The sequence below is a fragment of the Canis aureus genome, chromosome 7 (assembly GCF_053574225.1).
Source record: "Canis aureus isolate CA01 chromosome 7, VMU_Caureus_v.1.0, whole genome shotgun sequence".
NCBI classification, from domain to species: Eukaryota; Metazoa; Chordata; class Mammalia; order Carnivora; family Canidae; genus Canis; species Canis aureus.
Genome location: NC_135617.1, coordinates 24,203,127 through 24,216,945, shown reverse-complemented (window position 1 = coordinate 24,216,945; position 13,819 = coordinate 24,203,127). Strand labels below are relative to the sequence as shown.

Sequence of the window (13,819 nt, the reverse complement as noted above, 5' to 3'; positions counted from 1 at the left end):
AGCATTCTCCAACACAGAACACCCACCACCGACAGTCTTTTTCTTTTCTTTTAATCATCACCTGCAGCCAATATATGCCCCTGAACTGAGAGCTTCAGAATCAGAACAGGTGTCTGTTACCGGGATCTCAAGGATTGATGCTCACTGGCCCTTAGACTGGGTCAATCTGGCAGAGACATTCTGCAACAGTCTAGTGACTCTTGGTTCTCTGTCCTTATCTAAGAGAAAAACACCAAAAAATAAAAAATAAAAAATAAAAAAATGGATTGGAAGCTTGGCTAGGGTGTGCTAACTGTGGCTTCACTATACTATACTTACACTTAGGTCTTACTTTGTAGACACCAAAATATTAGTATCTGTAGGTTTTTTCTCCTGGGCTAGTTTTTTGTTTGTTTTGTTGTTGTTATTGTTCTGTTTTTCAGGAGAGAGATCCCTTCTATCCTCCCGCAGAAGGTACAAACCTGGCTACTATTATTCTAAGAGCTGAGTAGAGGCAGGCAGGGCATTAAAGGTTCTCACAACTCAATACATAGAATTTAACCTAACCTCCCTATTTTACCATTTGTCTTACTTCTCTGAGATATTCCTGAGGTTAGAACTCTGTTTTAACTTTCACAGTGAGAATACTTGTCTTCTTCTGTTGAAATGGGAAAGGTTTAGGTGCCTGGCTATGCAATGTTAGAGCTGGCATCTGGAGATCTAGTTGTTCCTTATATGGGCTTACAACTAATCTTGTCACTTCAAAATGACAGGTGCCACAGCTGTCTTGTGTTTTCTGACTTTTCTGATTGTAGGTGCTGAAATTTCAGCTTTCTCTGCTTTGTTAAGTCCCCACACCTCCACCTGTTTGCCATATTCCATGTTGTATACTAGCAGCAAATCATCCCTCTGAGAAAGTATTTCTCAGCTTCCCTTACTTCTAGTTGTGGCAACATGACCAAGTTTTAGCCAAAGACATACAGGAAGAAATGCTGTGAGAGACACCCAGAATGACCCCTTAATGGGATCCAATTCAGGTGAGGGATATTTCTTTTATCCTTCTCCCTTTTTCTTATTGCCTGGAATGTGGACATGAGAGCTGGAGTGCCAGGGATTATCTTGAGCTCATGAGGAAACCTTGAGGAAGAGAGCCACATAGGATGGCAGAGCAGAGATATGGAAACCTTGGTCTCTGGTGGCTAGAGAGTTGTCCTGAACTCATAGCAGACTTCTTTTAAAACAGAGAAGTGAAATTCTCTAAGTTGGGTTATGGGGTTAAGTGGTGCTGTATCTAATCTTAGCTGATTCATCTTTTATCCTATCCCTTTAACCAAATCTTTGGTGGTGACAAGAGGCAGGGAGAACAATCACCAAAGTGGCTAAAATGGTGAGGAAGTCAGCCTTATTCCTCGAACCACTTTGAATGAGATCCCCATCTCCCAGCTCAGAGTGTCTTCTGTTTGGCAATGCCCGTAAGGAGGACCAGGAATAAATCTAGACTTTGGGGGACTTACTGCTTCTCCAGTTTAGGGCATTTATCTGAGAATCAGAATACAAAATTAGATATGCTTTCAGGTGGGGTTCCCTAGAAGCAGAGCCTGAGACTGGGATTCTTGAGTAAGTGATTAATTAAGGCCTCACTCTCAGGAAATCATTGGGGAGTGAGGATGCAGGAGAAAGCCAGAGAAGCTAGGCAAGGGTGTGGTTTCAGAAGATACCTAGTCTTGGCCTCATCTCCTTGGGAGCTCTGGAAAGTATGTTACCCTGTGATAAGGCAGGGACTTTTATGGCTCAGCATCACACAGTCACGGAGGTAGTCTAGCATCCTAGTCGTCTACGAGGGAAGGTGGCTCCCCGAAGCTGTGGACAATCAGTCTGCTGCAGCAGGGTACAGATGTGAGTCCTTAGTAATCAACACTTGCAGCAACTGGGATGTGTGCACTTTCTTGCCAAAGGGAATGAGGTCAGGAGACCAATAGCTATTACTACAGGTACAAAAGTAAAGAATAGAAATAGTCATTTAAAATTTTTTAAAGTTGGGGTGCCTGGCTGGCTCAGTTCATAGACCATATGACTTTTTTTTTCTTTTCTTTTTTTTTTTTATTTTTGACCATATGACTTTTGATCTCAGGGTTGTGAGTTTGAGCCCCATGTTGGGCATGGAGATTACTTAATAAAAGAAAATTAAAAATTTTTAAGTTGATAAATATAGTAAATATCAGAAAATCCAGAAAAAAATTATATTGCAGGTGCCTAGAACCTCTCTATAATACTATTTCTCCTTTTCTTGTTTTTCTCCATAGACTTTGATTTCTCTCTCTCTCTCTCTCAAGTAGGCTCCATGTCCAGCATGGAACCCAACATGGGGTGGGGCTTGAACTCATAACCCTAAGATTAAGACCTGGGCTGAAAAGTTAGATGTATAATATAGTGAGCCACCTAGGCACACCTTTCTCTCTCTCTCTCTCTCTCTCTCTCTCTCTTTCTCTCTCTCCCTCTTTTTTTTTTTTTTAAAGTAATCTCTATGCCCAATGTGGGGCTTGAACTCACAACCCTGAGATCAAGAGTCACATTGCTCTACTGACTTAGTCAGGACCCCTGATCTCTTCCTCATAGGACAATGGTTTGTAATACTTTCTATAAGCAGTATAGAAGGATGATTTAGTTTAGCATGATTGTTTAAATTTTTTTTTATTATTGATAATTTGGAAAAGTTTTTTTAGCTTCATAACTCATGACTAGTAAGGTCATGTTTATTTTTAGAATTATCGTCAAGTATAGTAAAGCCTCTGTCACATACAAGCTGTAAATTAAAAAAAAAAAGATTTTATTTATTTATTCATGAAAGACAGAGAGAGAGAGAGAGAGAGAGAGAGAGAGGCAGAGACACAGGCAGAGGGAGAAGCAGGATCCATGCAGGGAGCCTGACGTGGGACTCGATCCTGGGTCTCCAGGATCACTCCCTGGGCTGAAGGTGGCGCTAAACCGCTGAGCCACCCGGGCTGCCCAAGCTGTAAAATTCAGACATTTCAAGTTTTCTTGGGCAATGATAAACTTTAACTCTCAAGTCATCAACGATTTTGTCTGCCATGTCTTGTCTCAGTGGAACATAATGAACTTTATATTATCCTTGTTGATGCAAGTATTTTGCATTAAATCAAGAGTCAATTAAGTCTTCTCCCAATGAGTGACATGTCATCAGCCTTTATCAAGACACAATCCAGTGCTTTGCAATGTATATATAACATATGACTTCATAGACAGATGTGCTCATTGTGTATACAGTCCTGCTAAGTTTGTAAACTACAAACACAGTAATTCTGTTAAATTCTATTATGTAAAAGAAAAAAAAATCTATTATGTACAATCTCCATCAAAAGAGGGGGAGAAACCATGATGCATTTGTAATTATATACATTGCATTGTTGAGCATATCACTGACAGGATAGAACTTCCTTTTTATATATCTATAAAAGGAATCTATATATCTAGTGTTTATATTTAGTGTTTGGAAGAATTTCCAATAAACTGACTTCCAGTAAACTCCATTCATTTCAAACCTTGTTTCTTCCCTTCTACCCATGTACTTACAGTGCTGTGCTTTGGAGGATAGGGTCACATTGCAATATGACCTCTGTCCCTGTATCTTGATGTGACAGGATGCTAGGGGAGTCAGCATAGCAGACAGTAGGAATATTCCTGGAAGCCATTTCTACACCTGGACAACTGGCAATACTTTCCTATGCACATAAATAACTGCTATACCCATAATTATATTCTACTAAACCCAAACCAAATGTATGCTTAGTTCATCTTCCCATTAAAATGGATCCCAGAGGGATACTCAGCAGTTGAGCCTCTGCCTCTGGCTCAGGGGTCCCAGGGTCAGGTCTCACGTCGGGCACTTGTGAGGAGCCTGCTTCTCCCTCTGCCTATGTCTCTGCCTCTCTCTATATGTCTTTCATGAATGAATAAATAAAATATTTTTAAAAAATAAAAAATAAATGGATCCCAGAATGCTTATGGCCATTTCAGTGTGACATGACTGAGGAATTGAAATATCTTCTTCAAATTTTACTCAAATTTATGACCATGTGAAACCATTCTAAGCCCTTTTTGGGCCTTGAAGCTTAGGCTTCATGAAGCTGTGAGGTATATCTGTCTGTGGTAGGACAAATAGAATGACATGTAGCCAGGAACATTGTCGTTTATTTATGCTGTTGTAACCACAGCACCAGGAAAAACCACCACCGCAATGACCCAAATGTTCTTGAGATCCAGGAACATCCTTTTATCCACAAATCCAACCCTTCTTAATCTTACTGGTTTTGGCATGAATTACCCCCCAGATTTCACTTCTCTTTCTTCCTCTTTTTTTTTTTTTTTTTTTTTGTGGTTACAGGAATTTCAAACTGTGGTATCTCCTTTTTGTTAAACCTGTGTTTCCAAGAATCTTGCTGATGAAGACACATCCTTACCAGATGAGTCATGTTCACCTAACTCTGCTAATTCAGTGCAATTTACTTCTAGCACATTTATACACAAAGTATTTTTCAAACGTATATATCTGCATGATGCTTTAATCATTTATATAATTTCTAACCATATATATATATACACACTTTCATACTCAGAAAAAATCAGTGTTTTGTATACTTATTAATCTTATAAATTTCCTCAGAATAGATTTCTCTTTTGATCAATTCTATAGTTCACCATAAGTTAAAAAAAAAAGTGGCAGTATAGTAAGGTATGGTGGCCAATTTCTCTGGTATGAGTAGCAGAAGCTAAAAGTGAAATCCATTGCTACAATATTTTTACCTTACAAGCCAATTGATACTTTTCAGAAGATGTTTCTATTAGCTTTTAAGGTTTTTCCACTTCCATAGGTTTGCTTCCTGTCAGAATGGTGGCTTGGTTAAGCTGATTATCTGTAGAACGATGTAATTTCCTTGCATACACCAGCCTCAATACTACTGAAGCTTTACTAATTATTGCTGCTTCAGATACCAAGTCAACCAAAATTGACTAACAAGCACTTGCTGAGTTTCTATATTGATTTAAAAATATACAATGAAGCTAAGGGAATATTAGTACTCAAAAGTCAAAGAGGGACATTGGAAGCACTTCATAGAATGTGGGGTTTGAAACTGGAATCTAGGGTAAAGTGTGTGGAGTTTGTTTTTTTCACAGCCTTGGGTATTTGAAGATCAAATTCTCTTAGATTAGCAGCTATGATAGATGATCCTATTGTGCAATGTAGAAACTCAGGTTTAATATGATCTTGCATCAAACTTATTTAGCCATTAATTGAAAGCAGACGAATAGTCTGGTTAGGTCATGAATTGGCAACTTTGGCCATTCTATTTATTTATTTAAGCTTAGTTTGTTTTCTTTAACTTCACCTTCACTTTGTGATCCATGGGCTAAAAATGTATGTTTTTGTGTATATTTTATTACACTTATCACAGACTTAATTTTTTTAATATTTATTTATTTTAAAAGATTTTATTTATTTATCTGACAGAGAGAGAAAGCACAAGCAAGGGGGAGCAGCAGAGGGAGAGGGAGAAGCAGGCTCCCCACTGAGCAAGGCGCCTGACATGGGGCTCTATCCCAGGACTCTGGGATCAGGACCTGAGCCAAAGGCAAATGCTCAATTGACTGAGCCACTCAGGTGCCCCAATTTTTAAAAACATTTCCATAAGACTACAACAATGTAAAAATTTCACTGCTGCATAGTTTGCTTATTTCCCTTCTTCCCCCCCTTCAAATACATTGCATTATTGTTTTTTTTTTTCATAGTTTTTCTAGTATTTTAAAATTATGTGGCATAGGGTCTGTTTCAGTTTATGATGACTATAAATCATTGGACATTCCAGTGTAATAGCTTTAAGCCTTTTATTCCCATCTCAAATATAATGGTGTACACTGTTACACAATTAATTTGGTTTTGTGCTAAATTCTTTAAAAAAATTTTTTTTAATTATTTAATTTTTTTGAGAGAGTGTGTGCTGGGGTGGGGGGTAGAGGGGAAGAGAGAGAGGAAAGAGAAAATCCCAAGCAGTTTCATGCCCAGTGTGGAGCCCAAAATGCAGCTCGTTCCCACAACCCTGAGATCATGACTAGCCTAAATCAAGAGTTGGTGACCCAACCAACTGAGCCACCCAGGTGCCCTGGTTCTGTACTAAATTCTGATGTTGAATGTTATAGTCAAATATGGGCTTTCAAGCTTTCAAAGCAACATGATAGATCCCCATTACATGTCCTCATAATTTGCAGATCTCTGATCCAACATTCCCAGAGAAAGAAACTAATATCTGGGTAACAATAGCATTTTGATAAAAATCATAAACTAATCTTCGATAAGAAAAAACAGGAGAGCATCACTTGTTGCCATTTGATATAAATTAGACAATGAATAAAGTGTTTGCTTTTCTAAAATAATAATATAAATTATATTCTCTATATTTAAAAATTGGCCAGCTATCATATTTGCCTGAAAAATTAAGATATTGAATTAAATATCTCTTCTTTAATAATTCAGTTTGAATGAACTTTTCTCATAAGCCAAATTCATTTGTAACTAAGGAAGATAGTTTTAGTGAAGTCAAGCAACGTATAACAATAATTAAAATTTTGTTAATTGGCACAAAAAACTTAGAGCAAATAGAACTGTAAAATATAGCTTTTGAGGAACACTTTAATCTGATTTACATTTATTACTAAGAAAAAACATGGAATTTCAAGGAACACTCTCTTGAAAGGAAATGAACACTTTAAATTCTAATGCTATAAGTGTATGTTAAGAATTTTTAATTTCTCAAGGAAAATACTTGGAAAGCCTTTCTGAAGAATTTGTCTAAATCTGTGTATATATTTACTACAGATGTCTTTTTTTTAAGAAATATGTAATATTATAGCTTATAATCTTTATTCAAAACAAATCCTCTGCTTTGCTGCTATATATTAGCTTGGACTGCTGATGTTTGGTAGATGTTATGAACTAAACTGTGCTTCCTTCCTTCCAAAGAAAATTAATAGGTTGAAACCCTAACCCCCCATGTGACTGTATTTGGAGATGGGACCTTTAGAGAAGTAATTGAGTTTAAGTGAAGTCATAAGACTGAGGCCCTAATCTATAAGATTGGTGTCCTTATAAAAAGAAGCAGCACCAGAGGTCTCCCCCATTCCCCCTCTTCCCTGCCCTCTCCCCATCCCTGTACAATCACAGGGGAAAGGCCATTTGAGGACACAGCAAGAAAATGGCTATAGCAATCATGGTGGCCATTTGATCTCAGACTTCTAGTCCCCAGAACTGTGAGAAAATAAATTTCTTTTGTTCAAGCTACCTAGTCTCTGGTCTTTTGTCGTGGCAGCCTGAGCGGACAAAAATAGTAGATATATGTACAGTATAGATATAAAAAGTCAACACCTTATATAAGATTCTGGGTCAGTAGATGGGCAAGGTCTGATGTCGTAGCACCTGGGAGCATCAAAATATCACTTTTGAACAGAGGTGATATTTCCAGTTAAAATATCACAACCTAAGTAATTGAATGGTGGTGATACATCTGCTTTGTCTAGCTTGTCACAAAAATATAGATGCTAACAGTATTTCAAGAACCACAGAAGAGATTGGGGACTTGTAATATCTATTTTTTTTTTTTTTTTCATTTAAAGCACATCATATACCTGAACTTTTGTAAATGGAGAGATGGAGGTGGAGGACTTTTCCTGGGTTAAGATATCCAAACTACATGTTGAAGGGACCAGGGTGCCATCAAGGTCATCCTGGGACCCTCGTCCCAGAATTCTTGGGGTATGCTTTGCTGAGCTGATGGTGACCAAGCAGACCACTTTGGGGGGGAGGGGCGTCAGTCAGTGTGTGGAGGCCCGCTGCTTGGATTTGCCAGGTTCTTTTTCTTTTCTCTCTCCTGACTTGAAAGATAATTATTAAACTTAGAGTCATCCTTTCCCACTGGCGTGTGTCAAAGTATATGTCCACAGCTGAACTGACTCACTCTGGTACAGTCAACAGGTGGTTGTGGTTTGTCCAAAAGAGCCCTGGTTTGAGGGTTCTGCTGAACAAAGTCTGCATGCTTTGGGGAGTGTTGTAAGGGGGGGGAACCCGAGGCAGCTGGAGTGGCTGTGGAGGATGTGGTGTGCGGGAGGGGACACAGGAGGCACTGCCAGAGGGAGAGGGACTTGGAGAGAAAGAGAAATGCTGAAACATTCTAAGGAAATTTTGCACTGTAGGGCTTGATATAATGCTGTCTTCATCTCCTTTCAAAGGGTTCAGTTCAGTAAAAACTGTAAGCATCATCAGTGGTTTGCCCTTGAATTTAATGTACCAGTCTGGCCTAAAGATGAAAAAGGAACACACATTGGAGCCAAAAAGGGGGCCCAGTCACAAACAGGTTACATTTGTAACACACACATGAACCTATGTACATACAGAGAGGAGAGAGAGAGGAGTGTGAAAATACATGTACCACCATATTTTTTTTTTTTTTAATTTTATTTATGATAGTCACAGAGAGAGAGAGGCAGAGACACAGGCAGAGGGAGAAGCAGGCTCCATGCACCGGGAGCCCGATGTGGGATTCGATCCTGGGTCTCCAGGATCGCGCCCTGGGCCAAAGGCAGGCGCCAAACCGCTGCGCCACCCAGGGATCCCCTAATTGTTACTATTTGGCAACAATAATCATATAGATGGGATCATAAATTATAAATAATTTTTTATTATTTTGTGTTTTGCTGACTTTTCTGATTTTTATGGTCAACATGTAAAAAACAAAACAATGCTAATAATCCCAGTGTTATCAGCTAGCGTTTTTGAGTACCCACAGGACTATATGCCAGGCACTGTGCCAGTGTTTACATGTACGGAGTTCATTTAATTAGCTTATAGCCTACCTGTGAGATGGCTGTAGAGGTAACATTGTTTTCATTTTCCAGATCAGTCAACTTTTATGAAATATTACATTTAAAAATCAGAAATAAGGAAAACGGGCACCTGGGTGGCTCAGTTGATTAAGCGTCTGCCTTCAGTTCAAGTCATGATCCCAAGGTCCCCAGATGGAGCCCCATGCTGGGTTCCCTGCTCAGTGGGGAGTCTGCTCTTCCCTCTTCCTTTGTCCCTTTCTCCTTCTCATGCTCTCTCTTTTTCTCTCTCTCTTGAAAATAAATAAAATCTTTAAAAAAATGAAATAAGGAAAATGACATTTAAAAAGAAAATAAAAGAGCAAAAGGAAAATGGGGCTAGGAAGAAACAACCAGAACCTAGAGAGTACTATGTCCTTTCTTCTCTCCCTCTGTGATCAACTAAATCAAAGTGGAAAGATTCATACTACCAAATCATGCTTTAAAAATGAAGTATTTTATTGAAGCAGATAAGCAGGATGATTAAAAGATGGGATCCTTGGGCAGAGATGGGGGGTATCTTTATTCTAAAATGGGTCTTACACATAACTGAATCTAAATTTCATTTCATAGGTGAGAACCTGAGTCACCCGAGGAGACACAGATAAAGTATTGGGGCTGGGATGAGATCCCCATTCCTTGTCATTACATTAATACAGGATACACAATTTAGGGGCATGTATTAAAAATGTAAAATTAACAGTACTTTGTTGCCGTAACCACTAATATTTAAATGTTCTCAGCCATTACTTAAGCTAAGCTAGGAATTATTCCTAGAGTTGATTAGCTCCCCAAAACCTTTAGCTTGGAACTCATCGGGCTATGGGAGAAATCTGTAAAACCCTTTGAAGGTTTTCAGGTTCTTGCAAGCACTTTTTTTTTCTTTTTAGTAAATCACTTTATCGAGGTATGGTTGACATACAAAATGCTGTACATATTTAATGTATATAACCTGATGATTTTGGACGTAAGTATATACTCATGAAACCATCAACACAATCTATGGCATAAACATATCCATCACCTCCCAAAGTTTTCTTCTGTCCTCTTTATTATTTACATGTATGTGATAAGAGCAATCAACATGAGATCTATTCTCTTAGCAAAGTTTTAATATTGTCAACTATTGGCACTATGATATACAGTAGATCTCTAGGATTTAATCATCTTGTATAATTGAAACTACCCTTTACATAACTTTGTATTTTGACCACTTCCCTGGAGCCACTCAACCTTCTAGTTTTGCTCTAGCTTCAATTTAACCGATTGTCAGAGGCTTATTTCATGCCATGTTAACACACAGTAAATATTTTGCAATATTAACTAGTAAGAAAGACTTGATTTGGCTTTCCTAAACTGGTCAGCCAGTTTCCCATGAGGGTCTCTTCTTTCCTTATTTTGGTCTCATACCTTGTAGCAAAACAGAAGGGGAAAGACATTTTATGCAGAAGACCTTCGGGAACACCATAATTGTTTTTTCTTAATCGGTTTTATTGGAAATGTTTAGTTGACTGCCTATTTCATCTACCAGAATGCCTCTAATTGCTAGATGTTATTTATTAATTTTTAGGCTACACATTTTTTAAAATTAATAACTCTTCATTACCACATATTTTATAAAACATTTTGAGTATTTTAAGCACTCTGTGACCATCTTCACCATCCATTCCTGCTAGCAACTTTAAAATAATAAGCACCAGGAGCACCTGGGTGGCTCAGTCAGTTAAGCATGTGCTATCGGCTCAGGTCATAATCCTGGAGTCTTGGGAATCAGCCCCATACTCCCAGAGCTGGGATCCTGGCTCAGTAGGGAGCCTGCTTCTCCCTCTCCCCCTTATCGTGCTCTCTCTTGCTATCTCTGTCTCAAATAAACAGAATTAAATATATATATATATACACACACACAACAATAAGCACCAAAATAACCAAGAATTTTGAGAAGTGAATCTTTAGTATAGATAATTACTAACCATAGTATGCATATGGACAACCTGTACACACATGGCTTGAGAGAGGAATCTCATGAAGGACCCTCAAGCCCTGCGTTGGGTCCAAGTTCTAAATGTTTTATCAATGAAGGTAGAGGAGCAATAAAAATTCTCTCCATTTTTCTGAACCATACATAACCTTAGGAGAGAAGTGTTCTCATCCAGCTCAAGTCAGGCCATGTCTCCCAGTGTTGGAGTACATAAGCCCTAAGGAATCGGGGCAAAGGAGAAGCCTCCTCTGGGAACATCACTGTCCTCATTTCCAGGAACGGTTATGGTCAGCAGAGCAGCTAATCTCACTGCCAGGAGAGATGGAAGCCAAAGGGAGCCTCAAATATCTGTGTGTACCATGACGTCCTCGGCTCTGAAATAGCTGCCTTTACCTCATGGGCCATTTGAAGCAATCTATACAGAACTTAAAAACAAGTTGTACTAGAGCCTTATCCAACAGAAACAAGATTCCGCCAGAGAGTTTTTGCTTCTTCCCTTTGTTTTGTTTTCCAAGGTGTCTTCCTCAGCTTAATTTTTTCCCTCCCTAGTCACTCACTCCCTGGATAGTTTAATTCTCCCCTGGATATAACCATTATGCAGAGTAGATATGCAGAAATGCACTTTCCTTAGTTCTTCCACTTTCCTTACTGGTCTCTTGAGTGGGGGCCTCCACTTCCTCTTGACATGTCTAACACACAACCATCAGCTCGACCCCATGCTCACATTGCCCCTATTTGTTTAATGACTTTACCATCCACATACCTGTTCACCCTGTTCATACTATGGACCTTGGTCATCTCTTCCTTCTCTCCATCATGTTCCCCTGCCCCCCAAACGCATTCTGTTAGGCACCAAGTCCTGTCACTTCTGCCCTTGGAACGTTTCTGGAATCCTGGGACATTCTGGGAACCAATTAATCTGTTTCCAGTTAATCTTCCACGTAGTCATTAATTATTCTTCCAGAACAAAAATCCAGTTTTACCTCCCCCCACCCTTTAATAACATCCAGTAGTTACCCATTGCCTGGATAAAAGTTTATTTTTTAACAATGTGTACAAAGTTCCTCCATTTTTCTTAACCTTCAATCCAAATTCACCTTTCTGCCAAATTCTTAGCTCACTGCTTTCTGCCAGAATGACAGCTAGTTTTTCCAACATCTTAGCCCAGGAGTGATTTATTAATATGTTGTCTAGTTCGAGTTGCATGTTTATATCAACTAGAGAATTATTTGGGGATAATCATAAGTACTGGAGGTGGAGGCACCAGGGGAGGTGGTTAGGGCGATGTCGTGAACAAGCAATATCCTAGAGCGGCACTGTAGTTTGCTTGCTGGGAGTGGTAGCCCCAAATCGCCCAGGGCCACAGTTTATTTCTGGAGAAAAATATTCAGATTCCAAATATTGTTAAAATGGAAAGGTAGTCAGTAAGACTCCTTTGTACATTTGGAACTGATTCCTTTTTTCTATATTCTTTAAGGTTTTACTCTAAATTTTATTTATTTTCTGGTGATATATCTGCACTCTCTCTATGGATGAAATAATTTTAGCACCTTTTATTCCTCTCCCTCTCCCCTACATTTCTGGGGAAGATACACATCCAACAAATTATTGTAATTTATTAAATAAAAGGGTACAAAGCACCACGAGCAAGAAATATACAGTCCCCACAATGGAAACCAAACATATACAGCATGTGTGTGCATAAACAGAACAGAACTTGAAATGAATCCATCTTTTCTCTACCTCAAGTGACAGCTTTGTTAACTCATGACAAGCAATATAAATAGCTTCTGTATAGAATTGATGTGTATGCCTTTTCTGTTGTTTACATGTGTCCTACTTATGTCAACAGGCAGAGTTGCTACAATATATTTATTCAAAATAAGTGATTGCTACGGGTTCTGATGTAAATAGATAAGCTACAGATGCATTTATGGATTTGGATGTCTGCTTACGTAAGCAATAAAGCATGGCGGCTAAAAGCAGGCCACAGGGAGCCAGACTGGCTTCTGTCCCATCCTGGGTCCACTATTTACTAGCTGTGTAATCTAGGACACTGCATCTATAAAGATAAATAATTACATTAACAACCTCATAGGCTGTTATGAGGATTAAATAAGTCAATACAGATAAAGCACCTGGCACATGTTAGGTGCTTGCCGCAGGGTAGGTGCTCTACAAATGCTCCCATTGGTTTTGCTCACATAAAGCAATAATATTGTATTTCATAGATAAAGGTAGGATTTTTGTCAAAAGTATACCAGGGTATGATTTGTTAAGTATAAATAAGGGGGTCCAGAAATTTAATACCACATTGATACCTTCGGGGCTGTGTTAATGAGAATGACAGTGTTTTTCAAGTTCAAATATGACATGTACTCTGGTATTGTTAACATATGAAATAGTTAAAACAGGGGCAGCCCTGGTGGCCCAGCGGTTTGGCGCCGCCTTCAGCCCAGGCTGTGATCCTGGAGACCTCCCTGCATGGAGGCTGCTTCTCCCTCTGCCTGTGTCTCTGCCCCTCTCTCTGTGTCTCTCATGAATAAATAAACAAAATCTTAAAAAAAAAAGAAAAGAAATAGTTAAAACAGAAGTAGAGAATCTTCATGTACTATGCAGCTTCCATTAGACTTATTTTCAAAAAATACTTTTCTCTAAAATAAATAGGTGAAACCTTTAAAAAATACATTTCTCTAATTATCTGAATATGTTGTATCCCAGTTAACCTAATTGTGACAAATTAAGGGAGAGAGGGTAGAGTATGAAAAGCCAATCGAAACTTTCAATATGTGGAACACCTTAGAATATCATCAACAGTTTTGTTTTTTTTTTTTTTTTTCTTCAGATTTTGTGCTTCATTCTGGAGGAAAACAAGACTATGGCATCTTGAATTTCTTCACTGGGTAATTTAAAACCCGGTTATTTTGTGCACAGCAG

At 38.7% G+C, this 13,819-nt stretch overlaps 1 long non-coding RNA gene across 1 annotated transcript in view; it reads left to right on the top strand.

Annotated features, from left to right (window-relative positions):
* LOC144317136 (uncharacterized) overlaps positions 1-13,819 on the top strand; it is a 28,291-nt gene that overhangs the window by 14,184 nt on the left and 288 nt on the right. Inside the window, exon 2 of the long non-coding RNA XR_013383033.1 lies at positions 13,728-13,785. This is a non-coding gene — a long non-coding RNA (uncharacterized LOC144317136). The remainder of the gene's footprint in view (positions 1-13,727; positions 13,786-13,819) is intronic.